Raw genomic sequence first — 13,452 nt, 5'->3', positions numbered from 1 at the left:
TATAATTTCGTATTTGGGCTAGAAACACAGCAGTCTTTAAAGATAGTGGCTGCAAATCAGAAAACCGATGAGACTCCCGAAACAAGAGTCAGACAAACGGTATTGTAATACAGTAACGAGGCAAATTCACAAAAGTGAACATCAGTGAAAGATCAACAGTAAGTTCTCTTAGGAAGTACAACACAACTATAGATCTGGTAAACGTAACATAAAGTCCACACAAATAAAAATCAAAAGAGTAAAATACAGAATTGCAACAACAATTACAATATTTGCTCTTTGGTCACAGAATGGAGGATGTTACAATGTCAGTTAAGCAGCAACTACGGTGCTTTGTGAACTGAAACCTAGCTGCTAGTGGAAAATAATTATATATATATATATATATATTTATTTAACTCAATGATACAATGTTAGTTGATTCCATTCAAATTCCCATTAGATTCCTGTCTGATGTTTTACAGTGTGTGTGTGTGTGTGTGTTTTAGGGCTTTTTCCTTTAAGAGCAGGGTGGCCAGTTGGCCAGATGTGACGCATTAACTGGAGTCACCTGTCAGGTGGCAGTGATGTTAAATTCACCGTACCAGAGAACTAAAATGTAGCCTGAGCTGTTATCTAACTGCCGCCTTCTTGTTGAACAGGGTTGAGTTCACAAGTGAAAAGACGTTAACCCGAATGGAAAATAATATGAAATCTTTTTATGTCCAGGTCCCTTTGCCAATTCCTTTATTTTGACTGGTCCAGTTTCCCACGGCAGAGTTTTATTATGAGGACGATCCTCCTTTAACATATTTTAAGATGTCTGCTGTTTGCGTCATAGGTCATAAAGAAACATCATAAAATTGATTCTAAAAGTATGTTTCCCGCAGACTTGCTATGGTGCACAGTATTTCTGAAATTAATGTTTTCAGCAGTCAACTCCAACATAAATAATAATGTTCAAATTTAAGTGCTATTGAAATTATTATCTGTCAGGAAGAAAGTAGCTCCTTTATGCTACACAAACACAAGCATTTCTCTCTGAACATGTTGGACGGATAACAGCTGTATGACTTACAGCCATAACTGAGATGGAGGATACGCCAACCAGTGAGCACACCTGCTTGCAAATGCACACATAAGCAAACCCTCCACCAGCAGCACTCCTGCCACCACCAAAATATATTTTCCTCAAAGAGCAGAGAAAATAAGGCCATGTGCCTGTGAAGTCATGCCAGGAATTCACAGCACGTATTTTGTGAAAAAAAAAGACGAAGGAAAAAAAACACATGCCCCGATTTTTATCAAAACAATGCAATGTGCCGTGCTTCCTGAGTTTATTTGTGGTCAAAGTGTGGGAGGTCAAACTTGCAACGATCTGCCTGCATGTCGATATTTTGATCGATTGTGATTTGTGGTAAAGTTGCAATTATTCATGATTCTTTTATATCTTTTTTTGTTTTTTGTTTTTTTTGGCAAATGCTAAAAGCGGTAAGGATTTTGCACTACTTTAAGTAGCGTTTCTGCAAAATGACCATGTGAGGCTAGCGGCAGGATCAGTGTGTGTCTAATGATCCGAAGGTACCAGGGACAGGCTGAGGCTGATTAGACTACCTGTTGTTGAGAGTGAGGGGAGGCCCAAATCTTCTCTACGGATCCCCTGAAATTAGAGGCGAGAGTTGGACTGTCTCTGCTTCTCTCCGTCTTTGTCAGTAAGTCTTGTAGCGTGGAGCATCTGGCAACTGAACACAGTGCGTTGGAGCAGGGTCGCAACCCTTCGTCTCTCTCCAGTGAGCTGCCTCCGTATGACAGTCTTTCTCTTGCTCTCTCTCTCTCTTTGTGTCTCCAGTGCTGCCTGTGCTAATTGTTCTCCGGGCTAGGGAGCATTTGTCTGTCAACCGAGGCCTGTACACTCGCATCTGTGGGTCACAGGCTCCAGCAAAGACTGGAGTAGAGTATGACAGCTCCTCTTTGTGTGTGTGTTTCTGAAGACTAATGAGTGTGAGAGGAGACGGTGATGCCTCGGTTCAGGCAAACAGGATGGTGTGCCGCAAAAAAGGAAGGAAATCAAATAAAATGCAAATCAGTTAAGAATAAAAGTAATGGGTGGTTGGCAGAAAACAGCTTCGTTACATCTAGAAGGTGTGCTTTCACCTGAATGGCATAAAAGTGACTTCTGGCAGACATTGAGGCAATTGTGTTGTAGTTTAGGAAAGGAAGGGTTTGATATTAAAACAGTTACAATCACATGAAAAAGTGGATACAAAGGAGGGAGCCAAATCAGCTGCAGCAGAGTTATTGTACATCATCATAATAAAAAGAAACTGGGTGCACTAATTAAACCGTTGATGCAGCACCTGGGCAGCAGGCTAAGTGACAGAAATCAAACACACCCACGACGTGACCAACAGTGGGCCTGTTACTGCTGTGGAGTTATTGTTTTATAAAGCTGTGTTGTCTGCTTTAGCGATGTTTTAGCTGTTGATTTCATAAGAAGTCTACTTACTGAATACTTGTTGCACCTCGCAGCTCTTTTTATTTACTGTCACGTCTGAGTTTTGTCCTCCGTTCTGGTTAATTCTAGTAAGATTGCACTGAGAATGGAAGGAGGTGGAATAATGTAAAAACATTTAACTTAAAAGCTTATTTAGAAACTTTGGAGTGTTACCATTGCACATTCAAGGGGGTCCTCAAGAATAATGCAGATCATTTTGGTTTTTTTCACAAGTTTAAGAGAATTTGAACCCACTAGAATGTCATTCAGTAAAACAACAATCTTTATCAAAAATAATGAATTTACACAATAATTAAAAAGTCATATTTTTTTTTTTATTATTTATGTCAAGAAATGTCTCATATTTGTTTAATGTGCATAGACCAGAACCTTTAAAAGCAAAGTGACAAACCAAAATATTTGTTTTTATTTTTGTATAATATCATCGTTTGACCATATGACTGATTTTGTTGATCTGAATAACAAACCAAATCCATTTCTATGAAATATTTGTAATGTAACATGACACTGCATACAAGGAGAAAGGGAGTGTCTTTAATTTAATAGGTCTATCATATAACATACGGTAATCATATATATCTTTTCTTTACCCTCCCGCCCTTTTAAAAATATAACAAATTAACATTTACTCAGAGTACTCAGTGTAACGGTACTTTTTAATGAGATCTACTTTAACTTATACTTGATTAAGATTTTATTAAATTAGTGTTAATTTTGTCACCACTTTTTTATTTTACTCTTAGTCATGATGTCAAATGCCGTTGTTGTCGATGTTGACTTCAACTTGCTACTCTGAGTCCTCCTGGCTGTGCTCAGTGTGTGTTGTGTGAGATAGATGTTGGTAAAGATTTTATATTGTAAACTACATTTTAGTCGCGCCTTTTTCGTGAACAATATTACATGCTGATAAAGTCACAGTTTAGTGTTTAACGACGTCTCGTCTTAGTCATGGAAAAAAGACTTTGAATCATTTTGCCCACTGGGCCTGCTTCCTAATGGTCTCAAAAGCGACCCTTTCTCCGTTGCTGCTTCTGTAGTCTGACTCAGCGGAAGTGGACTGTGGGTATAAGCTTTGTATTGGCCGCCTATTTCAGCCGCCCCTTCCGTTATCTATTTTGCAAAAGCACCGTTGCTGCATCCTGTGTTTAGTGCTGCCCAAGACGGTGATTCGTTAAGAGAAGTACAAACAAGCTACAGCCATTTCTTCCCCGCCCGATAGCAGAATGATGTGTGGAGCCAGACCTTTCTTTAGCCCTGACACAGCGCTGTGGAGATACGTCTGGCTATGCGATACTACTGCTTCTGTAATAAATAACTCGACTGAGGTTTAATTGTGAGCATCTGATAACTGCTGTCGCTGCTGCAGCAGTTATCGTTACTGCTGCTGCTGCTGTCAGAGCTTGTGGGAGAGAACTGAAGTCTAATGTGAGAGGTTGCTGGCTGCGGTTGTCCCTTTGTTTACTGTTGTTTAGTCTGGTATTTATAGGTACAGTGCTGCCTGTTTCAGCTAATTACACTGTGGACGCCATGGGGATGATTGCCGTAATGACTGGTTGGTTTTCCAAAGCAGAGCTGTTTTCCTCTCTGTTCATGGGACGCAATTGGGGAATTAGTGTTTGAATGTGTATGTTTTCGTGTATACGTCTGCCTGCGTGCATGCACAAGCGTATTTCTCTGTTTATGATCACTTTGGTGTGGCTCCTCGTGGCATTTTTCATGACCAATATAACACATTTCATTCTCAGCTATGAAATTGCCAATTTAATGGGGGCCCAGGTCTCCTGCAACCTCAGCAGCTCACTTAACATGCAGACACAGACCCCAGGAATGTTCCTTAATCAAACGTAATTATAGTTTCCCAGATTCTGCTGCTCTCAGGTCAGTTGTTAATCCAGGCTTCTGGTTCAAAAGTTCAGAGTGTTGTTTTTTTCAGACGGCAAGTGCCTCTGAACACCTCTTGCCTAATACTAACCAACTTAAACACCGATGCAACTTACACGATAAGGTCCTGGTCTGGGCACCCACATATCAATGCTTTGCTAACAGGCTGCTGTTAATTATGAACAGTGGTGAACTTTGAAATGCCCTCTCTGCGTTTTTGTCTGTGTCTGAATTCGACCAATAAAAGTCTGAGTGTTCTCAGCATTTAGATTGATGTGTTTGTGGTGTTATTGGTTTGCAGCTACATCAGGAGAATGCAGACGATGTGAGGTGAAGGTGCTGATTTTACGGATCTCTAAGAGCGACCGGTGTTTGTGTGCCGGTCTGTCTCACACTTGCATGTAAACAACAAGGAATTCTGATCCAGTCCCACAAAGAGGAATATGGAGAGCTCATTGAGTAAAGCCTGAGAGATAATTCATACCAGATCCAGTCAAACAAACACACACACACACACACGTGGAGTGCGGATGTTATAGGCATAGTTTGGAAGAACAGCTGACACGTTTCCAAAACACTGCATGCCGGGTTGAGAGTGTGCTGGATGGGTCAGTGAGGTTTGACAGGAGAAAAACAGTCTGGTGTGAGCTGAAGATAAACATTTCATCTTGTCTGACTGTCCACAAACTCACAACCTCAAGAGGCTTCATGTTTATACATGAAGTCTGAAACAATTTAGCAAAGGACCTCAGAGTTTATGGAAAATCCGACATAAGCTGCAACTGAAGCAATATTTCCATTTTCCAAAAGGGTTTAGTTAAATAATTTGTGCTTTTTTTTTAGCTTGACTGATACTGGATTTCTGAAGCCAACACAAGAGCAATACTATTTCCTTCAACAATATGTTGACAGATATACATTTTATTTTAACATAAACCAACAATCATTTTTGCTAAAAAGCATCTTAAACAGGGGTTCCCCCACTCCCCAAGCCATTCTCAGACAGCTCAGACGATTCACAAGGTCATTTAAAATATACAGTTATGATATACTTACAACTACACAAAATGATGTTCATATTTATTTTTCTAATTGTTCTTCTTCTATTGAACACATTACTGTATTTTAATAGCACATAATCCAAAACGGTTGGCAACCTCTGCCTTACAAAGTTGTGACCTATTGAACAGACTTTTGACAGTGAATCAAATAATTGGTCAAAACACTAACGGCAAATATAAACTAACTTTTGTTACTTATTGGCCAAGATATACGCTGTGTATCTGTGATAACTTGGTCATTAATATCTGCCTGGCCAATGTATCAGTTGGGCTCCACCGAGCAACTCAATGTGCAAATGAAACTTAGAAAAGACAAATTAGATCAGCGCTTGACTTATTAATTCTGTCCATCACGCTTGTTCAAATAACACGACATTGAGTTTTTGGCAAGGCATCCGCCTCTGCTTCAGTGATCGTTGACAAGCCCCGAGCATCCAACCTGGATACCGCGGCTGGTTTTATGACTGATGAGACACGTATGGTATGCTAGCGAAAGATGCTGCCAAGTGAGGTTCTCACATTCCCCTCTGGGCGCTGCCAATCACTCTAATAACGTGTTGGTAAATTGAAGCACAAACGAGCCCGACTCTGGAGATCCAGCATTAAAGAGATGAGTACACAAGATCCAGACGTGGTTTGATCTCGGCAGTCAGGCGGGACGGCGTGCGGGCTATGCATGGCCTGGATGGGCTAACATCACTCCCCCAACCAGCGCACGACAGATCTGACTATAATAACTTGTGTGTATTCCTCTAAATAATTACCTGTATGGCATTATTTTAGCCTTATTCTGTCAGCTGCGACTCCAGTGGTGTGAAACAGACTTGAGAGCAAATAAAAAAAAATAAAGATAAGAAAATGATTGAAAGCAGAGTATGCTTACCATGGCTGTACCAAATAGTTTCATCGCTTCAATCTTGATATTAACATTCAAATTTGATTAAGATCAGGCTAGTATGAGTATAACAGGCCTAGTATTAGGTTCTGTGGCTGCGTAGGATTGTTTTCACGACTCTTGTAATCCAAACACCTCTAATAACTCCAGAGCGTCCAAAATTAAACATTTATTGAAAAAAGATTGATGTTTTTATCTAATGACATGTTCTGCTTCAGTCCATATTTTCCTGGTGTTAAGCCTTTTAAAAAAACATTTTCAGTCAGGTTTGGTCTCCTGCATGCAAAGGGACCATGCACTTGTATTGAGAGAGTGGTCTAGCAGCAATTCAACAGCACCACATTTGTACAACAACAATAACCCAAAATCTGTATAAAGCCCTATTCTGTTATCATAGACATCATGTCATATATTCAGTGTTCTGAATCGGCTTCTTTGGTCGTGTTTTGTAGTGCCGCACGTTGGAGTCGTGCGCTCACAGACTGTATGCATTGCCTTACGTTACTTTGCTGCGGGTGCCATTATGGTGTGGGTGATTATAACGTATATGGATGTAAGCCTGCTTACCACTTTGAATTATGTTCTTTATTTTTTATTTGCTTCCAATTGTGTTTCACAACGCCGAGGTTGCAGCTGAAAGAATAAGGAAAACATATTTTCACACACGCCACAATTTCCACAACGGGATGAATAAAGTATCATCTATTCTGTTTTATCAGAATAAATCTAAGCGACACATTATTAACTTAACGCAATACGCAAAATAAATTATTTTCAGATCTACTCGGTCTACTCCAGATGGAGCAGTGATATCATTAATCCGTTCATCTTTACATTCACACAGTGGTTTTATACCACTTGTCCTTCCTGCATTTAGCAGCGGCAACTGTTCCTCTTAGCTCTGATTATGTGTTTGACTTCTTAGTATTTGTCTAAAATTACAGTTTTATCTTCATGAGTAAAATATGCCGCTCTGCTTTCAGTAGATTGGTCATATGCTGCAAACGCCGGCCCTTTTTTGTGTGAACGCGCTCGTAGTCGGATTAAGAAACACTGGGTTGACTTCGAAAGGTTGTCAACCACTGCCGTAGGTTCGCTTAGCGGCATCGCTGTTGTTGGGGTCAGCAGATAACCTGGGTTATCTCCTTGGGTATGTCGAACTTGCTTCGTTGTACAGGTCTCTGGTCTGTCACTCGGGGTAAAGGAAACGGCATTATCAAGGTGTTAAACCAACTTTGTCAAGAAGGGATTGACAAATAATTTGCTGAGAGAGGGAGCTATTGTGAGAGACTGAAGGAGTGGAGGAGCTGAGGTGAGAAGAGATAATGATGCAGCTGGTGTGTGAGCCCCTGAGAATTCTGGGAAAAGCGCCTTTCGGTCCTGTGGCACAGATCACATGACTGCTCTATTGTTATGAGACCAGGTGAAAGCCATCGACTGCAGACACGTGTCTGCGTCGCTGTTTGTCTTTCCATGTGTTGGTTGCACTCACAAACACAGCTGTTTGTGTGAGCGTTTGGAATTCTTTGAAACCCAGCGGACTTACAGATGGACACTTTATGGCTGTATTAACTTCCTTGGGAACTGATGCCAGGCCTCTTAATTTCCCACTACAGTTCCTTGTGTCAGATGTTGCTTCACCTGGTAATAAGCAGCTTGGAGTGGCAGTGTTTTGCTCTCTTTTGAATATGGTTTGAGCAAAAACATACCTTTTCAGTTGAACTTGTCGTCTTTGCAGATGTTACAGGATGGCACACCTGCAAATTAGCCCGGCAGAGGCATGATGGAAAGCAACAGTCTCCAGGAAATCCAAATTTCCTCACAGTGCTGCAGAGGAGCACTGCGGCACTATGTAACACATAGGCACACAGCAGAGAGGTGGTAAATGTCTGTTGTGTAAGCAGCGCGAGCCTTTGAACTACCTCCTCTTGTTACAAAACCAGTGGGGGCACCTGTACTCGCTGCCCCGCCGTCTCTTTAACTCGCGCCCGGTGACACCTGAGTGTTTGTTGTCAGAAACCAGTCTATTAGTTTGACCCCGTGCCTGTTCTCGCAGAAATGCCAGCCTTTTCCTTCCCGTCGCCACTCGGCTCCTCGGCTCCCCCGCCTCGAGCAGAAATGAACACTGAGATGTCTCGCTCTGTTCCTCTGACCTCCAAAGAGTTGAAAGAGAGATGCCACCGAGCGCGGAGTCAGAGCGGAGACTGATGGATGGCTCTAAGCAGTCTTAATAGTGTTGCCCTCCTCTACGAAAAGAGAACAAATATCTGCCAGGGCTGAATGATGTGCGTGGCCTCTGCTCCCATCATGCCGTGTGGCAGGTTCTCTCATGTGGCTTTCCCTTTCGGATGTACTGTAGATGCAGAGAAAGAGAGAGCCGTGTGGACAAAATAGCACGACTGAGAGGGATGGGGAAACTTTGGGGGGGTTAGTGTGACATTGGGAGGCAGAGAAGAGAGGGCTCTGCTCTGTCAGGCTGCTTGTCTTCACACTCTGCAGAGAGACGGTCCACGGCTCGTTCCTGGTCTAATGATCAGCCCGCAGGCTTGACGTCTTCTTTACGGTGACACATGAAAGCAGGTAACGTCTCGTAAATGTCATATTATCATGACACCACTGTTCAGTCACTATAGCACAGAAACATTCGTGCAAGGACTTCCCGCACAAACACTAAACTGAACTACAGTTTTATTATCGTCGTCTCCACGCTACGTTCTCCTAATCTATACCCAGGTCACAATCTTTGATCTATATTTTAGACGGTCAGAGTCCGTGTCCAGAATAGATAACGGTATCACAAGCTTGGCACTCCTGTCTCGTAAAGCCTGGCAACTTTTTTCATAAATTATTGCGAGCCGTGGCCCTGAGGGTTTTGGAGGAGACCTTTAGCTGAGCTGAGTCTGCTTTACACCTGTAATATAAATTAAGTGCAGGCAGGGGAGGGGAAGGGATGGACACCTGAACCTTCTCCATGAAGCAGAAGCTGCAGCCTGACTTTCCCATCTCATGATTTACAACCTCTGGATGCAGGAGGTACACTTTTTAATCCTAACGTCCTCCTCCAGTGGCCCTATGGACATTTTTTAAACAAGCAAATTGTCAGTTTACAAGGCAAAGTAGGACCATGAAATCCAGCCCGACTACCCCGGCTGCACATCTGAACTTCATTATGCTTGGGGCTTTGACTGCTAGAGATTATCATACATTGCTGTTTGAGATGGACTATTTACAGAGCGGTCGCAAATATTGAAATACGGTGATGAGGAGGATCTTTATGGATTATATTTAAATATTCATTTCTATTGGATATGTCTCTTATCATTCTGTGTTGACAAAAACCGAGAGAAAAGTTTTGCTGGTAATAATAAAGTGGCCCTTTGCTTCATGGCTGTTTTTGGATTTTCATTCCAGACCGATCAACTGTAAAATCTTTCAACAGAATACGCAGAGCACTTGAACAACAGCAGGAATTTTCTATCATGGGACAGAAACCAGAAGGGCTTGTTGTGAAAGTTACCTTCTGCTCAGAAGCATGCTCGTCCTGGACACACAGACGGTTGTACTGGCCTACTGGAAGGAAGCTTCCCCTCCCAGAACACACACGCATAAAGAATGTGTAGCTTTTGTCACTGTAACACGTTTTATGTAAATAAACAGTATTTAACTGCTGTGAATCAGGGAAAATGGCTAACCTGGCTCTCTCCAAGCAGTGGTTGTCACTTAAAGAGAAACGTAAGCATTTCATTTGAATTACGTTAAGTGCAATGCACGTAGCCTATCCTGAAAATATATTGTACTTCCTGTTTAATCTTTTTGCACTTGAGTGAATAGCAGCAGCATTCTACAAATGGTAAACATGTTGTATCTTGTTTCTTTAGAACAAACACAGAGAGAAATGTACAAATGACAACGTCTCAAACATTAGCACGGGTTGCCAGATACAGTCAGTTGGCACAGGTTTTAGTACATGAGTCTATTTACAGGCATGATGGGACTAATGTGTCGAATTTCTGTGCAGACGCGACTCCAAGAAGTCGCTGTGTGTGTCTGTTGTTTGCCAAGACATTGTCAGAGCATGCACCGCATAGATTGTAATTACATTTCTGTTTGTGTACAGGTTTTTTTAGATATGACATGTTTATTAGTTAGGTTTAGGGGGGCCTGTTGGTGTATTTTAGGCTAATTGCTTCACGGCTCTACCTCCATGTTTTTAAGCAAATGATTTTATACCTCAAAATGAACTGTTCCTCTATGAGCTCATGACATCACTGCGAACCGGACCCGTGGGATCAACAGCAGTGTTAAGACCTCAAAGTCTGTTTTTATTACATTTCAGTTTGACCTCATGTGGATGTTATCACCCTCAAGTTTCGTTCCCCTGGGCCTCCAAGTTCTAAGTCAAGTCAAGGCGTGTTGGGGCCGGCGGAAACCGTTTTAATTGTGCGGGGAGAAGTTCTCCAGAATGACGTGTCTACAAAGTGTTTGACTTGGTGTCACCAAGTTACGTACAATAACATCAGGACAGACTGGACAGGATATTGGCTTCGTAAAATTTGTATTAAGAGTGTGGGAGGGAGAAAAATGGAAGAAATGAGTCTGTGTCAGCCCCCCCCCCCCAGCTGAGGATGTTTGCTCATCGTGGAAGAAACAATCAGCAATTCTGGAAGCTTCCACAGGCCCCATTAAAAAATCATGAATCAATTTGAGCTTGTTCAAAATTTCAAACAGAGCTTTCATTAAAAATTCACTGGGACCTCTCTGTCTGTCGCTTGTAAATACATCATTGGTATTGCTGTGGCTGATGAGGGCTGCCTCAGAATAAGCCCCGCGCTTATATATGCTTGATCTTTGACTTTGGTGTGAAGGGCAAAGTTGTAGACTTGGTTCACATAATGTCTGTGTACTGATAGCAAAACAGCAACTTCTCGAAACACATTCAACCATTGCATTAGCTATCTATGTCTTTCTACACATTTTAACTCGAATTTGACACCGTTATGGTTCCAGCCATTCACTTCAAGCATCCTTTTATCTTTTACGATCAGCTTTTTTACTCTAATTTCTAATGTGAACGACCAGGTGTTACAAATGAAGTGAGCTCTGTTCGATGCAAGCACTTACTTACCTGCAAACTTTTTTGTTTTCTCTGACTTGCAAACACACACACACACACACACACACACACACACACACAACCTGCCTGCGTTTCCCCGGTTTCCATGGAAACCTGTGGCGAAGGAACAGAGAATTCAAGGACAGGTATGTTTGCAAATGAGACTTCCTCGGATCATGTGTGTCCACTGAGCCGCTATCATCAGCCCATCTCACCCTTCAACACTGACAGGGTTCTGGGGAGAATTATTTGAGACTAAACATGACACATGATGCTATTCGCGTGTTTGCCTGCTGCGAGTTTGGTACATCTGCAGACCATGCTGTGTTTGCATGTGTTCTCTCGTGTCGCGTGAGTGTGTGTGAGCACCACGTGTTTGGCTGCCTCACGTACAAGAACAGATGCAAACACAGACATTCTCCAATATGGTCCCGGATTGACCAGACTGTCCTGACTTCACTCTCACCACAAAGCATGAACAACTGTCTATAAATAAAGAGTGTTGCACAAACAGTGTTGTCAACACACGATGTTTTGGAGGAAATCAACAGCAGAAGAAGTAAAATAGGGCATATCAAGGACAGTGTTTCGACATTTTCAAATGTCCTCACAATGCGTCTTCATCACCCTATCAGTGGGGAATGTGAACACAATATCTTACTTTTGAGCGCACGGTGACTGTGCTGTTTTCATATCACGGCGCGCAGGGAGGATCACATCTCTCTGTGATCGCTTGTCTACTGTCCCTCTCAGACGTGTGGGTGTCAGACTTTGGTAGGTTGCGTTTAAAATCTCATTAAAGGTTGTTAGTTACTGCATCAAAATATAAATCAGTACTGTAAGCAAAGGGACTTCTTGCACTTGCTGGTGGGATTATCTTTAGTTATTTATATATATATTATATTTGAGATAACACTTAAAACGATTGCATGAATCGTGATCAGGTGTGCGTTACATATCTTCAATGTCTTCAAAGTTTGTTTAAAGCTGCACTAAAAATGATTTTGTATTATGGCTCAGATGACTGTGCGTAGTGTGAAAGTTGTCGCTTGTAGTGACAAACCTACAGAGCTTTTGCTCTACAGAGCTTTATAAACTGTTTCAGCTCATTGTTTTGGTTTACGGCCCACACCTTTACTGCTTTGGTTCAGATAGTATGACAGTGAATCTGATCAGTGGTCTGTCAAAGCCGAGTAATTTGCTTCGATCATTTGCAGAAAATCCAGCAGTATGGTTGTTCTAATTGAGGCAAACGTGGAGGGGGCAGCCATCTTGTAATCTTGTAATCATCTTGTAAGCCGTCAAAGTTAATGACTTTGAACATAGTGGAGCATTTAGCAGCTTTCAGCTGTTGGTCGTAAGATCAAACCAGAGCATGAAAGAGTAAATATTAGACTGTTGACTTTGTCAAGTGGGCAACAACATGACTCCAAATGAACGCTAATGTTGCTCCGTGTCTGCCGGGTTCATAAATAAGCATTTGTTTGCCAAATTTCTCCCAAATGTGTTCCACTAACTTCAAATGACCAAAAAAAATCAATCATTGCAGTTTTAAAATACTAAAGAAATATGTTTAAAAGTGTCAAGAGAAACATGATAGTATACGTTTTTAAAAACCAATATATTGCTATCTAACCACTACTGGTGTTTGGTAGTCTATATCGTGCATGTGTGTATGTCCTGTATGTTACAGGCTGCAGTATAGGGCATCACTCCAGGAACACACACGTATACGAACAGACTTCTCTGCCCCCCTATAGCTCTCCATACCATATGTCACCCTTGGAGAAAAAGCCTGTTGCCACATAAGGTGGGTATGCAAAACATCCCTGAGCCATTTAAAACACACTCGCACTTTATATTTACCTGTCGCTATGTGTGCCTCTGCATGTGCTCACGTGTATACACTCAAACTTGTTAATATATTTGTGTTTATTGCTGCATGCATATTGCTTTGTTTTGTTGTTTGTCTCATCGACCCTGCATGGTTGGTGTAAGTTGTAATGTT

This window comes from Pholis gunnellus (genome assembly GCF_910591455.1).
Source record: "Pholis gunnellus genome assembly, chromosome: 10".
In the NCBI taxonomy this organism is placed as follows: domain Eukaryota; kingdom Metazoa; phylum Chordata; class Actinopteri; order Perciformes; family Pholidae; genus Pholis; species Pholis gunnellus.
The sequence above is the reverse complement of the archived record's forward strand: the minus strand, read 5'-3'. Positions refer to the sequence as shown.